The following is a 14,793-nucleotide window of genomic DNA, read 5'->3' as shown; positions in this document are numbered from 1 at the left end:
TCAAGTTTAGACAAGAGCTTTACTATAAACAAACAAAAATGTGATATTGTTTAAAATTCATCTTTGAAATTGTCAGTGGGAGATCCATTTTTTTTCACGAAACCCTCCAAACATAATGGAAACTTTTACCTTTCTATTGCAGAGTTCTCTTCCAAATTTTATCCAGGGAGCATTTTACAAAACATGCTGTAATAAACACTTTCTATTGCACAGGTCCTGAAACAAGCACTGCAAAGCTCTTCTCTATAATTGATACATAAAAAGGTCCTTGAAGCTGAAAAGACTTGTCTGTAGGGAACTGGAAACTTCACTCTATCTTTCAATTGATTTCCTTTAAATATACCTTTCCTCTGTCCACCATAGACAAGTTCTCACTTTGTGGAACAAATAATTTTAACGTGGAGTATGTGTTTTCCATATGCTCACTGTATAGTCAACAAATATACAGAATGGTGTTGTATAATCAATAAATACACAGAATAGCATGGTCAGATTTGTATCCACAGATGATAAAGCTAGAAAGATTATCACATTGGAAAGGGATAATCTGAAACAAATGGAGAGTGCGCACCTGTGTCATAGGCTCACAAATAAAAACTCCAAGAGGAGCAATCTCCAGAAAGCGATCCTTCCTCAGTGGCAGTCAGCCCTTAAATGGAGTCTGGGAGAGGTGCAGCCAGGCTCCATCCCTTCCAGTCACACAGGTGAATTGCCTTCACCTGTGCTCCTGCGGCTGACTCAGTGCTCGCCTTGGCTGATCAATCAGAGGTTCGGGCCGTGATTCAACAGTTCCCATACACTCTCTGTCTTCATAGTGGTCTCCATTCCAATTCTTTTGAAAATACAAATTTTCAGTTGATACTCCCATGTCTAACTGATTCAGACTGTTTCAACTGTGGGCATCTGCAAACACCAAACAAGTGAAATGATTATACAGTCCAGAAATTACATTCAATTGCTTCCAAGATAATGCATGCTGTAACTACTTTACTTTATCCTTAGACTACTCAGCCATTTCTCCAGTATAAAGAGTAACTTCAATATGACTTCCTTAGCTTCATCTTTTAGAAGAAACAAGGATGATATTCTAAACCTGACTGATTTCGAGTTATGATCAACAGATGAAAATTACAAAATAACTGTTTAAATCCTGTAAAGATTTATATATTTCATTTTATGCAAGGAGGCTTCCCCACTGACATCAACAAGGCTATTTATGTATCAGGTATATTTTTTTATGCCATGATATTTTATGTATGTTTTATGTATGATATTTTTTTATGTATCAGGCATGTTTTTGTAAGATAAGGAGACTCAAGTAATTTGATTTCCAAAGATGGTTAATGCAAGTAACTCTCACTGAGTCAAACATTTACGCCTCTGAGCATCTCTGGCCATCAAGCTGTTTATCAACGTGAAAATTTGAAAGTTTTGACCCAAAAACTTACGAAAATTTTAAGTTAACATTGGGATTTTCCATGAACAACATATGCTGACATGCTGCTACACTGACCTGGAATGGCAGCATTCTGCACTGGGGATGCAGGTATGCTGTCTATGCTTTACCTCTCTTTGTTTAGTGACAAGCAGAAATTAGTGATAGGGAATTATCTTTCACCTCATCATAATCCCTCATCTGAGAGCTACTTCCTGCTGTGAGTGAACTCAGTCAGGGTTCAGTAACACTAAATGACTGCTGACTTTTCCAAAGAAGAAAAATAGTCATTTTCTAAATTATCTCACTCAGTCAGATGAACTGTGTTATTGGAAATACAGTTGCTTAACACAAAGAATTTATTACCACACTTCCAAATTTACCTCTGATGTGATACAGTCAATACAGACAGTAATTTCCTCTGACTGTCTCTCTTGGCTAAAACCACTAGGAAAGGAAGTTGTTCCTCCTTATTTATATCGTGATTTGCCTTGAAAGTGAATAAGATTTTGTATGCATGCATATAAGTAAATTACACGACATTACAGTACAAGGAGTTCAGGCCTCCAGATGATATAATCCATGAACAGTCTTTTTAACACAGTGAAACTGCAACCTTACATGAAAGAGAGATTTCCAGTTTCAAAAGAAAATAATAATGGTAATAATTACCCCAAAGTCCCTTTCATCAATGGGATGAAGCTTTTCACAACATGGGATGCTTTACATGCAGAAGCACACTTGCCATCTCGTGCCTTGATCCTAATAAGGACTGTTAACAGGGAGAAAAACAAGGTGTATTTCCAATCCAGGATACAGAAGATAATCAAAATCCATCAGATTTTCCAGGCATTCGGGGCATATAGCTAATTGTGATGTCAGATATTATACCTGGAGAAATATGTCAATACTGCATAAGTATTCCTGAGCTATTTCCTAAGGAAAATATAAAAGGAGAAATAGGAAGCTACAGTCTGATGGCTGGAATCAAATATTTAAAAAGCAGGCAAATAAAAACTTCTCATGCCATGGAAACATAAGTGTGCTTTTGTATGGAATCCCGACTTGCTCAGCTTTACTAGAAACTCTGTTTGAAGTGAATATCAGTTTATCAGCTTAATTGCATGTTTTAAGAAGTCTAATGAAACAATCCTATATTAATTCAATGCATTGTAAAGTAGCTTATAGGAGAGTCTTTTAGTCTAAACATACCTTTTTCAGATATCCATGTGCAAAATTGCTCTACTTCACCAAGAAGTAGAGCAATATTACACTTGCAAGTGTAATATTTCTCTTTATGGATCTCCAAATGTTTTCTGTTTTCCACATGCATCCATGTGTATAAGTCACTCTAGAGCTCATATGAACTTCCTTTACTTATTTACCTTTTCATGAACCCTAGAAATACTTCTCAGACCACAAAGCATTCATGGACAATGAACTGAAAACCACAGCTCTATAGGAAAGAGACATAGCTCAGGAAACCTTCAATAAAAAGTGATAAAGGAAGAGAGATTTTTCAGGAATAAAAGTGAAGATTTTCCATATTCAACTTTCGTGGTTTAAGAAAATTGCTTCCTTTATTATTATTTATATTACATTAGCACCTACATTCCAACAGGCGTTAGCAGAGTCGAAGAGATTGTAATTTTTTTCTTTTCAGTATGGGAATAAATACAAACACTGTCCTGAGAATTTCACCAGCTAAGAACTGAACTTATCTTTAACTCATCTATTCTCACCATCAGAACCCAATTCATAAAAAAATTCTCCACTGGGAGAGAAACACGTATCAGTGAAACATAACTTCTAAGAGATAAGGAAAGAATTAGCTTCTCTGGACTCTTTCCTTTGAAAAACCAAGATCATCATTTGTAGATAGCTTATGGATTCTGGCGATGATGGCAGAAATAGGAAGAGAGAAGATAAACTGTATTTCAGCCCTCTGGACTTGCTTGGTAAGAACCATCAGAAAAATACCTACCATCTACCACTACGTATTTTTAAAGACCCACTCTTTTCAAGAAGAATTTAGAGGAGAAAGCAGTCTGTAAAAGGAAGTTACCATGTTGTATTTACTGCGGGGAGGTGTCTTTAAATAAACATCTTCTGCAGTATTTTCTTTTTCTTTGTTTGATTGTTTGTTTTCACTCTTTTTTTTTTTTTTTTTTTTTTTTTTTTTTGCTACAGACCTATTTGTAAGGACGCAGCTGTTGGCTGTGGAAAATGACCACGAGATCACCAGCAAACAAGGGCATCCTAAGATGAATACTTCTGGTCACCAGATCTTCTCCTCATCCTAAAGAATTTGTATACCAATAAGGCCAGAATGACACTCAAAGCAGATTGTCTCCACATTTATTATTTTTCAAACTTTCCCATAAACATGCATTTTCAGATGTTGTCTTTAAAACACAGTAGTGGTTATAGAAGGGACTATGCAAATAGAATGTCTATACCAAAGGTTGTGTTTAGCCAAGAATCAGATTGAGAAAGCAAGGAAAAAATTATATCCGATCAGACAGCCCTAGTCCTGTCCTTGCTGTATCATTTTAGCAGTGACTAGTATCACTGCCACACCCATAAGTTAAATGGTCCATGGAGACTGTTCCAACCCCCTGCTCGAGAAGTGGTTTCTGAGAGAGCAAGTGCTTTCATGGAAACTAACAACACCTCCTATACTGAGTGCTGTAACGAACTTTAGACTTTTTTTTTTTTTAATGGGAGAGCTTCTATTCTCCTATAGAATTAAATAAATAAATACATAAGTAAATGCATATAACCTTTCAACTTGATTTCACTTTGCAAGAATAAAACAAATATTTCAATAGAATAAGTCCTTAATTGACCGTAACTGTGACAAATATTTTTCAGAATATGTTTCTTCAGGAAAAAAAAAGAAAGTTATTTTTGTTATTTTTATAGGTATGTCATTTTACTTTCTGCCTTATTTTAATCTCAGCTGCTTCTGACTGTTCTGCAAACCAAGTAAAATGTTAAAAAGAAGAACTGAAATAATAATTTAAAAAAAGGGGGGGGGGCTCAAGGACCATTTTTCAAAAATGCTGTTTTGTAGAATAGTTGGGAATGAGAAATTTGCAATTTCTGGATTTTCTGTGGAATTGAAGTTCCAGGTTTGGACAAGCATACCTGCTTCAACTGAGAAGGATAGACTGATGCTATCAGGGATCCCTGGTAAACTGAGTTGACTTTGAACTGATGACATAGTAATGAAGGTTTTAAATTCCTGAGCCATCCAACTGTCTATTAACAGCTCTTTAAACTTACTACATACATGCTGATACTGATCTGCTTATTACTGCAGAAATTCTAAACATAAACATTATTATTAAATCTTGTCTCAGCCACCAAGAAGGGTGAGAGATTGAAACATTAGACAGCTTTCCTTTGTCTCATATTCCACATACTAGATTGCAGTTAGACATAACAGCCCTGTAACCCACTCTGAGAGAAAAACAAACCTTTACAGGACAAAATGACCAGCAATTATTCAAACCACTTAAACTCAGCGGGCATAGGATAAGGCAGCTGAGAAAGAGAGTGGGAGAAGAAGCATCACTGCTGAGAATAAAGTATAGAGAAGTGTAGTGAGAACACAGATGTATGCTTTTGTCAAGAAACTGTTTCTTTCTCAGAAGGTTAATTAAGAGTATAATGTTTTTATAATGCATGTTGGTGCTATCAGCCAGAAAAGGGTTGCAGAAATGGCCCATCCCTTCTTACTATAGGAAAGACAGACTCCTCAGACGATAAGCAATTTTGTGCTATTAGGTGTTCCTCTCAGGCTCTTTTTCTACTTTGTCTGAAGCAGAGAACAATTACCTCGCCTATGTCAAATTCATGCCTGCTTTCCTTGTTTGTTTAGATCACCAAATGTGGCTGCCTTTCCTCTTTCAGTTTTTGTTTCTGGGCTGATTGTGCTCTGCAGACCAATTTCCACTTGAGTCCACTCAGCAATAGGATGCTGAAACATGATTGTTTCCACTACTGGAGACTGCCATTTTTTAATGCCACACGCTGCCTTAATGAGCTTCACCCCAAGCGTACGACTCAGCTGGCAGTGAAAAACAGGAAGCATTTTGGCACACATTTTCCCTTTGTGGGTGAGAGAGGAAACAGACGTGAGCCCTGGCTCAACGGTGACACAATTAAAGTGGAAACAGAGTGCTGCCTTGCCCACAGTGCGGTGTGAGGCCCAGCCAGGGTCACCCCTGAAGGCTGCCAAGGCTCCCTGTTTGGAGTGGAGACCTATGAGAAATATCCACATTGTAGCACACATGGACATGGTCTCCTGGGGCCTAAGCCAGCCAAGAAGCCCAGGGAAGCCAGCCTGCCAATCTCTACAAAGGCTGGGCCCGAGCTCACAAGGATAGGGGCTGTAATTTTCAGCCTAAGTGTGGTTGACAGAGGAGGGGAATGAAGGCAAAAGTGCCCATACCAACTTCCCCAGGTTTGTGAAGGAGCTTCTAGCAAATGTCTAGAGCTTGGATGAGGCTGCTGTGCCTTCTTAGAAACACAACAGCTGGCCAGCAGTCTTTTGGCAGAAGATGTTCATTTGATAGAACTCAAACATTTTGTAGAAGTGTGATTATTTTGCTAATCTTTCTAACAACTGTTTTTCATTTTAGAAATTAGCTTAATAAAAATATTTTTAACATAACCGTCAAAACAACAATGAGAAAGAAAAGTGCCTCAGTGCTCTTTTGTGTTCTCATTTCTTTTGTGATTTTTCACCTTGCCGAGAGTGTCAAAGATTTGTTCCAATTTAGAAAATGGGAAAAAACAAGTTTTCTAAAATCTAATGCTTGTTACAGTGATCTGAGCTATATCTAATGATGATCTGATACATAAAACTGAATGCATCTGTGAGGAGAAGAGAGGCTGTCTTCTTGAGCAAATCAATCATTTACAGAGGTATCCAGCAAAATGCTATTTAAGAGGATCAATGGGCTTTAAAAGTTCCATTCTCTATGTGAGAGCATAAAGAAGAAGAGATATGCCCCCACCGTGTGGCATATTGCTTTCTCTCACCACCTACAAATGATCACGTGCAGCCTGTTAGTAAACCATGCCCCTTTTTCCAAACAGGAGCACTCAGGTGTGCATACATGTTCATATAGGCTTCTCCAGCACTGACTGAGTATATGGATGAAAGAACGAGCTTTCCCTGTGACCTACCCTATTAATTGATCAAAAAATATCACCTTCATCTATCAAAGATATCATATCCCTTGACCTGCCTGCCTCTGCAAAGAAGGAACTGTTCATGCTCTATAGAGGTGTCTGCTGTGCATGAAGAATGGAAGCTTCTGTACAAGACTTTTTGTGCCGATGCTGCTCCCGGTTGCGGCAGGCATCCTGGGAATGAATGTCTTTTCTTCTTCTTAGCTTACAACAGGCTAAGATCTTTTCCTCTGTAGTTACTAAGCACCTAGATGGCTGTTGAGTAATTTTGGATGCTAGACATTTTTTTTTTCTTGGGATATTTTGTAATAGAAGCAGATAAAAGAAAAGGAAAAAAAAAAACAAACCCAAAACCCCAAACATTTTATTTTATGGTAAATAATGTGGAAAGCAGCGTGAGGCTACATAGCAAAAGAAGAAAACATGATCCCATTCTACATCTTGGGATAATTTTTTTTTAATACAAAGTGAGCAGAGGTGCATGAGAGAGCATTTTAGCATGACAGCATTAATCTATGTTTCATTGTGTCTGTCAGAGCAGGATTCACGAGGATGAAACCTGTGCTGAACAGGAGCAATCTTCTGAAACTGCAAAAATGACATTGCTGAAAGACAGCAAGTGAAATTTGTATCATCTTCATTAAAAGCCAAATCCTACAGCCTTTACAGAATAAAACTTCCAACTTAGTGCTACAGGGACATTTTAGAAAGATAGCATAGTGCAGACTGGTAACGGTGTTTAGCCAGTCAGGATGTCATCTCTTCCTAACAAACAGGTACCCTTTGTGTCATAACATCATGGACGGTGCTTGTCTAAGATAGCATCATTCAAACAACCTATTTTCCCACGTAGTGAGCAGAAACTACATAAACAAGATATGATAGGACTTCCTGAGAGGCAAGGGGTGAAGTAATTAAAAAAAAAAAAGAAAAGAAACAGCTCCTGAGTAATGGTTGTCAGCTTTGCACATTGCTCAGACCAACTCCTAAATCTTACAGAAAATTATTCTTCTCACCCACCACAGTCATCAGTCTTCATCTGCTCTACATGCAAGGATTGACTGCCCATCAAGAACTGTTTGGTGATCACCTAGCAGTAAGGCCTGGAGAGTCCTAACAAAGGGCTTCGTTTACATACCCAGATGAGGAAAGAACATTTCAGGGAACTAATATAGGGATTGCTTTTCCTATTGCAACAATTATCTCCTTAAGAAGAAATGTAGTTATTGATATGAAATAAGACAGGTGGATGAATAGAGAAAAGATGACAAGTGATCACCTTAAATGGAAAATACAGTCAATGCAGACAGTCTGCTCACATGTCATTCACAGGTATGAGTCTATACAAGCCAGTTTTGTGGGAGCTTGTAGTTCTGTTTTATGTGATTGTGTTTCAGCATCAAACCTTATTGGCTTCTGCCCACAGACCTGTCATCTCCGGAAACTCCAGCTTATGTTGCAGTACAGGCTTTTTGAGGTCTGGGGAAACACATGGAATATGAAAAATGGAAGAAAAAAAAAGTGGAGAGGAAGCAGAAGAGAAAGCATTTGAGTAAGAGAAATGCGAATGAAGAAGATTAACAGAAGGGAAGAGTCACGGGAAGAAAAATAGGAGGAGAGATAGGGAAATTTGGTTTTAATTATGTTTATTGTAGTTCTTCATGCACAAAATTACAATGTGAAAACAACATAAACAGCTCTGCTGCAGGCATGCTAGGAAACAATCCATAAAGCAAGAAAACATTATACAAGAGCTCACAGTGACTTACTGCATTATTAACTATGTAATAATCGCCCAAAAGAAATTAATGAGTCTTTTTTCACTTACTTTGGCAGATAACTAGAAAGACTTATAGATTTCTTTGCTGTAGATTCTTTACCTAAGTAACAGATAAAAGACAATAAAGACCTTTAGAAGCTTGTTGTAAAAATATAAAGTTAGCTGTGATCTGTGCAAGAGAGGAACCTCTGCCCCAGAGCAGGGCCCATCATAGCAGTGAGGAGATATTAATACAGCAGAAAACAATCCTTGCTTGTAGAACTCTCAGAAAACAGAACAAAGAAGAAATAAGCTGTGCTAGAAAACATGAGATGAAAAGATTTACTAAGTTCAAACCCTGAATCCCAACAAATCCACAAATCCACATACAAATCTGGCCCTACTTTCAGCTACTCAGAGAGTACAAAGGGCAAGCACAACAGGAATAGTAAAATAATTTAGGTATGACAAGTTTTGACAGAGCATGCTGCCCAGAGGTCTGCATTCTCTTCCTTGATGATTAAGGCTAACTAGGACCCAAATGCCACAATCTTTTCAAATCTTCCAATTTCTATTACACATTAGGACCTCATATTCCTAAACCCTACATTTTATTTTCTCTCTTAAAAGAAGGAAACTTCAGAAAATCCTTTGACCTGAAGGGCTGAATGGAGAGCACCTCCTCTTCACAGCAGATTTCTTTATTTCCCCTTAGAGTTTGGATGATGATCACAAAGATTTTTCTTTTCATTTCCTTATTACCTGTTTTTACCTTTAAACTTTTCTAATTTAGAAATCTTTGATTCTTCATCATCTTCACCTCACATGTCTACCTGCTGGATCTTTCCTGACAGCTACTTCCAAGGTTGGGATCATTAACTGAACAATCAAGGAGAAAATCTAGATACATGTTAATAGGAGGATATTCTTTCTCCTTATAGCAATGACAATATATCTTAAAGTTCCCTGTCAAAATGTCCTTGGAATCTGCTGAGTGTTATCCTTGCCAAACACAGTCACAAAACTTCTGCTTGTTTCTAACAAAAGCCTCTGAATGGGTTGGTACAATTTCTGGCTAAAATAGCAAATAAAAACAAACAAACAAACAAAACAATGAAAAACAACAACTCAGCAAACCATCAAGATCCACCACCAACAAAATTGGAACGAAGTGCTTACACTCACAAAAGACATATGTGAACTCAGCTCTGTCTACATGTGTCAGTGTCCTGCACAGTGTGACTTGGCACCTGAGCCATGAGCAGCTGGCACATCTGCAATGTCAGGAGTGCAGTGAATGTCACGGGAGTAGTTTTACAAGCCATCACTCTGAGAGTGATTAATTGGTGCAGCATACTGGCAAAGCTTGGAACAGCCCAGGATTGGTGTAGGGATTGGCCTTCCACATCACATGCCTTCTACACCACCAACGGCCTCCTATACTTGTTGAGCACACCTGCACAACTGGCCAGCCCAATCAGACTCATGCATGATGCTTTTTGGAACAGGACGTCCTTTCTTGTTTCCTTAACTTGCTATATGAATATTGTATTTCTCTCTTAAAACTGCCTATCAGAGCAAGAGGGTGTCCATGGAAACCTTTCTTTACACTAGCTATGCAGTCTGTTGCTACAGTTTCACATCAGATTTGTTACCAGTGCTTATTCACTTGGAATGGAACAGTAAACTTGTCTGGAGATGTCCTGAATTATTCATAGACAACGTGTAAGAAGATAAGTTGGGGCATGAGATGTACCTCAGTGCTGAAGCCAACGTGGTATGTAACAGTGAATGACGCTTGCGTGGCTTTGTGGGAGAGCTGGGTCTCAATTATGATGATTGACTAGGAATTTGGTAACATCCACTAGGACGTGCAATCCAATTTTCCTTTGACAAGGGAAATCGGGGAAAGTTTTGACACTATAGCTGTCTTTGCCTCACTTACACTGTGAATGCAGTGTTGAGGCCTAAAGTAGTCTCCAGTTTTCCGTTTGGACTTTTGAATGAGCAGTTTTTTGAGCACAGAGAGGCAAGTATATCTGATAGCACTTTGACAGCTAATTACTTCACTATGCATATTAGATAATTAAATGTCATTGGCTGCAGCCAGAAAACCAGACATGGAAGTTGGACAGATCCATCAGCTCTAGATTTGTTATTCAGTATCAGATTGGAGGTCATTTTTTCATGCAGTAAAGGTGTATTCACCATACCAATATTCGGGTCTTGCAAACAATTTTAGGCTTCCTCTGAAATCTGGTACTGACAGAGCTGGAAGCTAGAATTTGTGAATCATTACTGGACGTGCACTGAAAAGGATAGATTCAGTTGTGAATGCATCTCACTGCAACACAGCTCTAATGGCTTTGAGTTCTAGTCTGAGTCTGCAGGACTAGGAATGGGCCCATAAAACCATCACCTAACAAGGTCATTACACCTTTCTAAAAAAGCGTACATCTATTACTCTGAGAACAATTAAGGGAACTTTCCTTCCCTCCTGGGAGTACATCGACTGGATGATATAGAAGGCTAATATCAGCCTTCACAATCTCCAAGAGATTGTCCACTGATGTCACATCAGCACTGCTATGGCAGGCACTCCATGTCTGAACACTGAAAATACATTACACATTCATGGCAGCTATGGATGCTTTCCTGTGCAACCTACTGTAAGGGAGCATGCTTCAGCAGGGAGGTTGGATTCTATGATTTCCAGAGAACCCTTCGAACCCCTGTGATTCTGTGATTCTGTACTGAATTTTGTACTGAAACAATTTATATAAGCGTTGGATGAGATGATCAGTCAAGCTCTTTTCATTCATCCTTGTGCAAAATTGAGAATTTGTTTGGAAATCACAACACCTTTGGGAGAAGAGGAACTAGGTTCTGACGCATCTATAATCATTGGCAGACGTAGGGAAGATTCCTAAATGGAAGAAAAAAAGCATGGTCCCACATGCCACTGCACAAGTAGATTTAAAATAGGAGAACAACCTTTCTAAACCACTATTAGTTCTCCAAATTGACCTCTGAGAAGAAACTTCTGTTTATAAATGGCATGCTCCTATGTAAACACTCAAACTTCTCTCTGTGGGGTCTTTATTTAAAATCTGATTTAAAATGGTAAGCAGTTCTTTCCCTGAAGCAGCTTACTGTACTATGCCATCACAGTTGGTGTCTGTCTTAAGCTGTCAATAATGCAGTACTGCAAGATGTTTTTAACTTGAATTATATATATCTTGTATTTAAATGACTTTAGAACTGTGTCTAAAGCCTTGTTTTTAAACACTTCTTCTCTTTCTGGAGATCATGTGCACGTGCACAATTTGTTAGGAAACCAAGTATTTTATGATTCTAGTACTCCTACGGAACATGACTAAATATTCAGCAATGCTTCAAATTAAGCTTGTGCTCCACCCCAGCAGATCAACTCTTCAAACAGCCTACATTCCTTTACCTGGGAGTGGAAGGAAATCGTGAAAAAAAGTAAATAAAGGAGTGCGATGGAAAGCATTTTTGCTGTGCAATTATCCTGATTCTCAACTTGCACCCCTTGAGAAACAAGAGGCAGTGCCTAAGGTGCCCCTTCATTCTAGTAGAGAAAAATTGCTTACAGACTAGTACTACTACTCATACTCAACCACTATCCTAGTCTGGTTGGCCCACTGACTCCAGACAGATAGCGATGTTTTAACAGCATAGCAAATATGAATGAGATGCCCCTTGCAATACTTCTGCTAAGCTCATACTGGGGAGTATAGCAGAGGGGGGGAAGAGTTTTCAGGCCATCATTTCTCCCACTGCACAGAAAAGAGTTCCTCATGCTTATCTGGTCTCCTCCAAGATAGCGCTAAGCTTGAGCTCCTGGTTCACCGTTTCATTCTCACATTTAACCTACCTGTTTGGAGAAGGGGAGGAGAGGCATATTTCCACAAATATGCATATTTGAGGGCACGCTCATCCACCTGAACTGACCATTATTGCAATGACCAGACCTCTCTCCAAGCTATCAGGTGGGAATAGCATAGAAGTTTTGTGAGACTTTCCCTTTCTTTCCACTGTAATGATTTCATTACCACAGACCAGCCTGTCAGTAGATATACTGATGAATCTTGCCCCATGCTGAGCAATGCAGGGTCCATATTTTGCCACTTAGTTGAAAATGAAACTCACATGCTTATCAGTCATAAACACAAGAGTGGTACCACTCTTTGGTAGAGATTTCTGCCTTCTGAAGAGGTGGTTTGTGTTCCATGTACCCTCTGAATCACTTGAACATTCTGCTTTTAAAATGCTGGCATGCAAAAATGACACAGTAATTACACCCTAGTAATACAAAAAGATAATATTTTTCTAGCAACCGTATATAAGGCTGTGACCAACCAGTCTGAAGTGGTTAGGAATGATACTTTCTCAAAGAGCTACTGGTATTCCAGCTCCTCTCAGTCCTTAATTCCCAGTTTTTAAGCTTAGAGAAATGCAGCATATTGCATGAAGACATTCTATTCCAGGTTGTACAACAGTGGGTGTTTCAGAGAAGTATCGTTTTTCCCAACTCTAAGAAGCTCATCTTATACCACGTGCCTTGTTCCCATGAAGAGACATCTTTGACAACATCTATGTATGTTAATGATACTGGGAGGTAAGGCCACCCCTAAATTCTCTGCACCTCCAAAAAGAGACACACATGCATGAGGGAAACTCCATTGCACAGCATATGCTGCTGCTTACTTACTTTGACTTGACATTGATGGATGCATTCAAGTATTTACAAGCTGCCTGATGAGATGACTCAGAGAAAGTTTGAAAGATACAGCACGGCTGACACCCCTGCTCGAAGAGGGAGGAAGTAGGAGGGAAAGACTGCCTTGAGATCAGAGTTTGTGGTTTTTTAAAATGCTGCTGCTTCACAAGCCCACTCTTTGTGCTGGAGTAATTATGTGGGTGTACTAGGAAAAAAGGCTAAGTAACTTGAGAAAGGTCTGGCTGTGGGGAAACCCAAATTTAAAAAGCTGGAAGAAGTAGAGCAACTCAGTAGTCCTGAAGGAGTATGTGCGAGCTGTCTCTGCAAGCACCTTGAGCAGTTATTGGAACAGTCCTGGGACACTTTCAGGTGCAGGTTGGTCATCTGTAGGTGACCAGCTCACCTTCTCATCATCCTGCCTGTACAGCTGCTGGGGACGCTGCCCACGCTGTGGCATTGCATGAGACATAAATGTGAGCATTTCTCCCATAAGGAAGAAGGCTGCTTTGAGAATTTCCCTAACCACTTCTGAATGTGAGCAGAGGTGGGGACTGGTAAGTCAAAAAAGCACCCAGACCTCTTCTACTGGAGATGTGCAGCGGTACTTACCAGCACTGAGCCCTCTCACTTGGAGGTAGGCTAGACACATGGCAGCCATGCTGGAGATGGTGCTTGTCATTACTGACTGTTTAACGAGCAGAAAGAAATGTGCGTCCTGCTCTATGAATTATCATTTTCAAGCTGTCAGGCAGGAAATGCCTGCACTGAGCTGGGAGGTGCTCCCATGAACACTTAACTCTTTCCCTTCATTTTCCTATGTAGGGCACAGAATAACAGTGTAGACAAAAGGCCAAAGAAGCTGATTTTCACCAGATATCCACATGGGAGTGGTGCTCGTCCATCTATGCATATGTCATGGGTCCACATCATTGCACAAGTAAAGGTGTTTCTGCAAAGCCAGTGGTGCGAGGGAAGAGTATCGTTCAAACTTGGGCATCATCCCTATTCTCTCAAGACAGCAATTGTCATACTGTGACCCACAAGAATCATCAAGCCCAAATCCTGGCTCCACACAGGACCATCCAAAATCAAACTGTATGTCTGAGAGCGTCATCCAAAAACTTCCTGAACTCCATCATTGAGGGCCGTGCCCACAGCCCTGGGCAGCCTGTTCCATGCCCTCCGCCCTGTGGTGCAGCCCCTGTCCCTAACCCCCAGCTGCCCCTCCCCTGACACAGCTCCATGCCGTTCCCTTGGGCCCTGTCGCTGTCACACAGAGCAGAGCTCAGCGCTGCCCCTCCGCTCACCTCATGAGGAGCTGTAGTCCATTCCAGGCAGCTCCAGAAGAAACGTGGGAATGTTCAGAGCATCTTCTGTCTGCAGCTCACACCACAGCATGCCTGGGGTGGTCCAGACACCAGATGTGGGGGCCAGAGGAGAAGCACTGCCATGGAAGTGGGATATTGGCCTGGATTAACCACCCCAGGACCTACCCTGGTGCTGCAGCAGGGGCATACCCTAACTTGCAAAAGGAATGTGTTGTGTTAGAATTATTCTCCACCCAAGGAAATATCACATGCTACTATTTATGGTCTTTTATATCCTCTAGGGGCTTGAATACTTCTAGGTGCTTCTGTTTCTTCTAAAAAA

General features: G+C 39.9%; 1 long non-coding RNA gene across 3 annotated transcripts in view; it reads right to left on the bottom strand.

Annotated features, from left to right (window-relative positions):
- The window catches only part of LOC101749503, a 149,475-nt gene that overhangs the window by 51,216 nt on the left and 83,466 nt on the right, over nucleotides 1-14,793 (bottom strand). For 2 of the 3 annotated variants that reach the window (XR_006932569.1, XR_005841862.2), the window contains exons 2-3: nucleotides 2,108-2,207; nucleotides 572-903 (exon numbers count right to left, since the gene is read on the bottom strand). This is a non-coding gene — a long non-coding RNA (uncharacterized LOC101749503). Of the gene's footprint in view, nucleotides 1-571; nucleotides 904-2,107; nucleotides 2,208-8,468; nucleotides 8,521-14,793 lie in introns of all 3 variants that reach the window. The other variant, XR_006932570.1, reaches the window with a different exon arrangement.

The sequence above is a fragment of the Gallus gallus genome, chromosome 1, assembly GCF_016699485.2.
Source record: "Gallus gallus isolate bGalGal1 chromosome 1, bGalGal1.mat.broiler.GRCg7b, whole genome shotgun sequence".
Taxonomy (NCBI): Eukaryota; Metazoa; Chordata; class Aves; order Galliformes; family Phasianidae; genus Gallus; species Gallus gallus.
The sequence above is the reverse complement of the archived record's forward strand: the minus strand, read 5'-3'. Positions and strand labels throughout refer to the sequence as shown.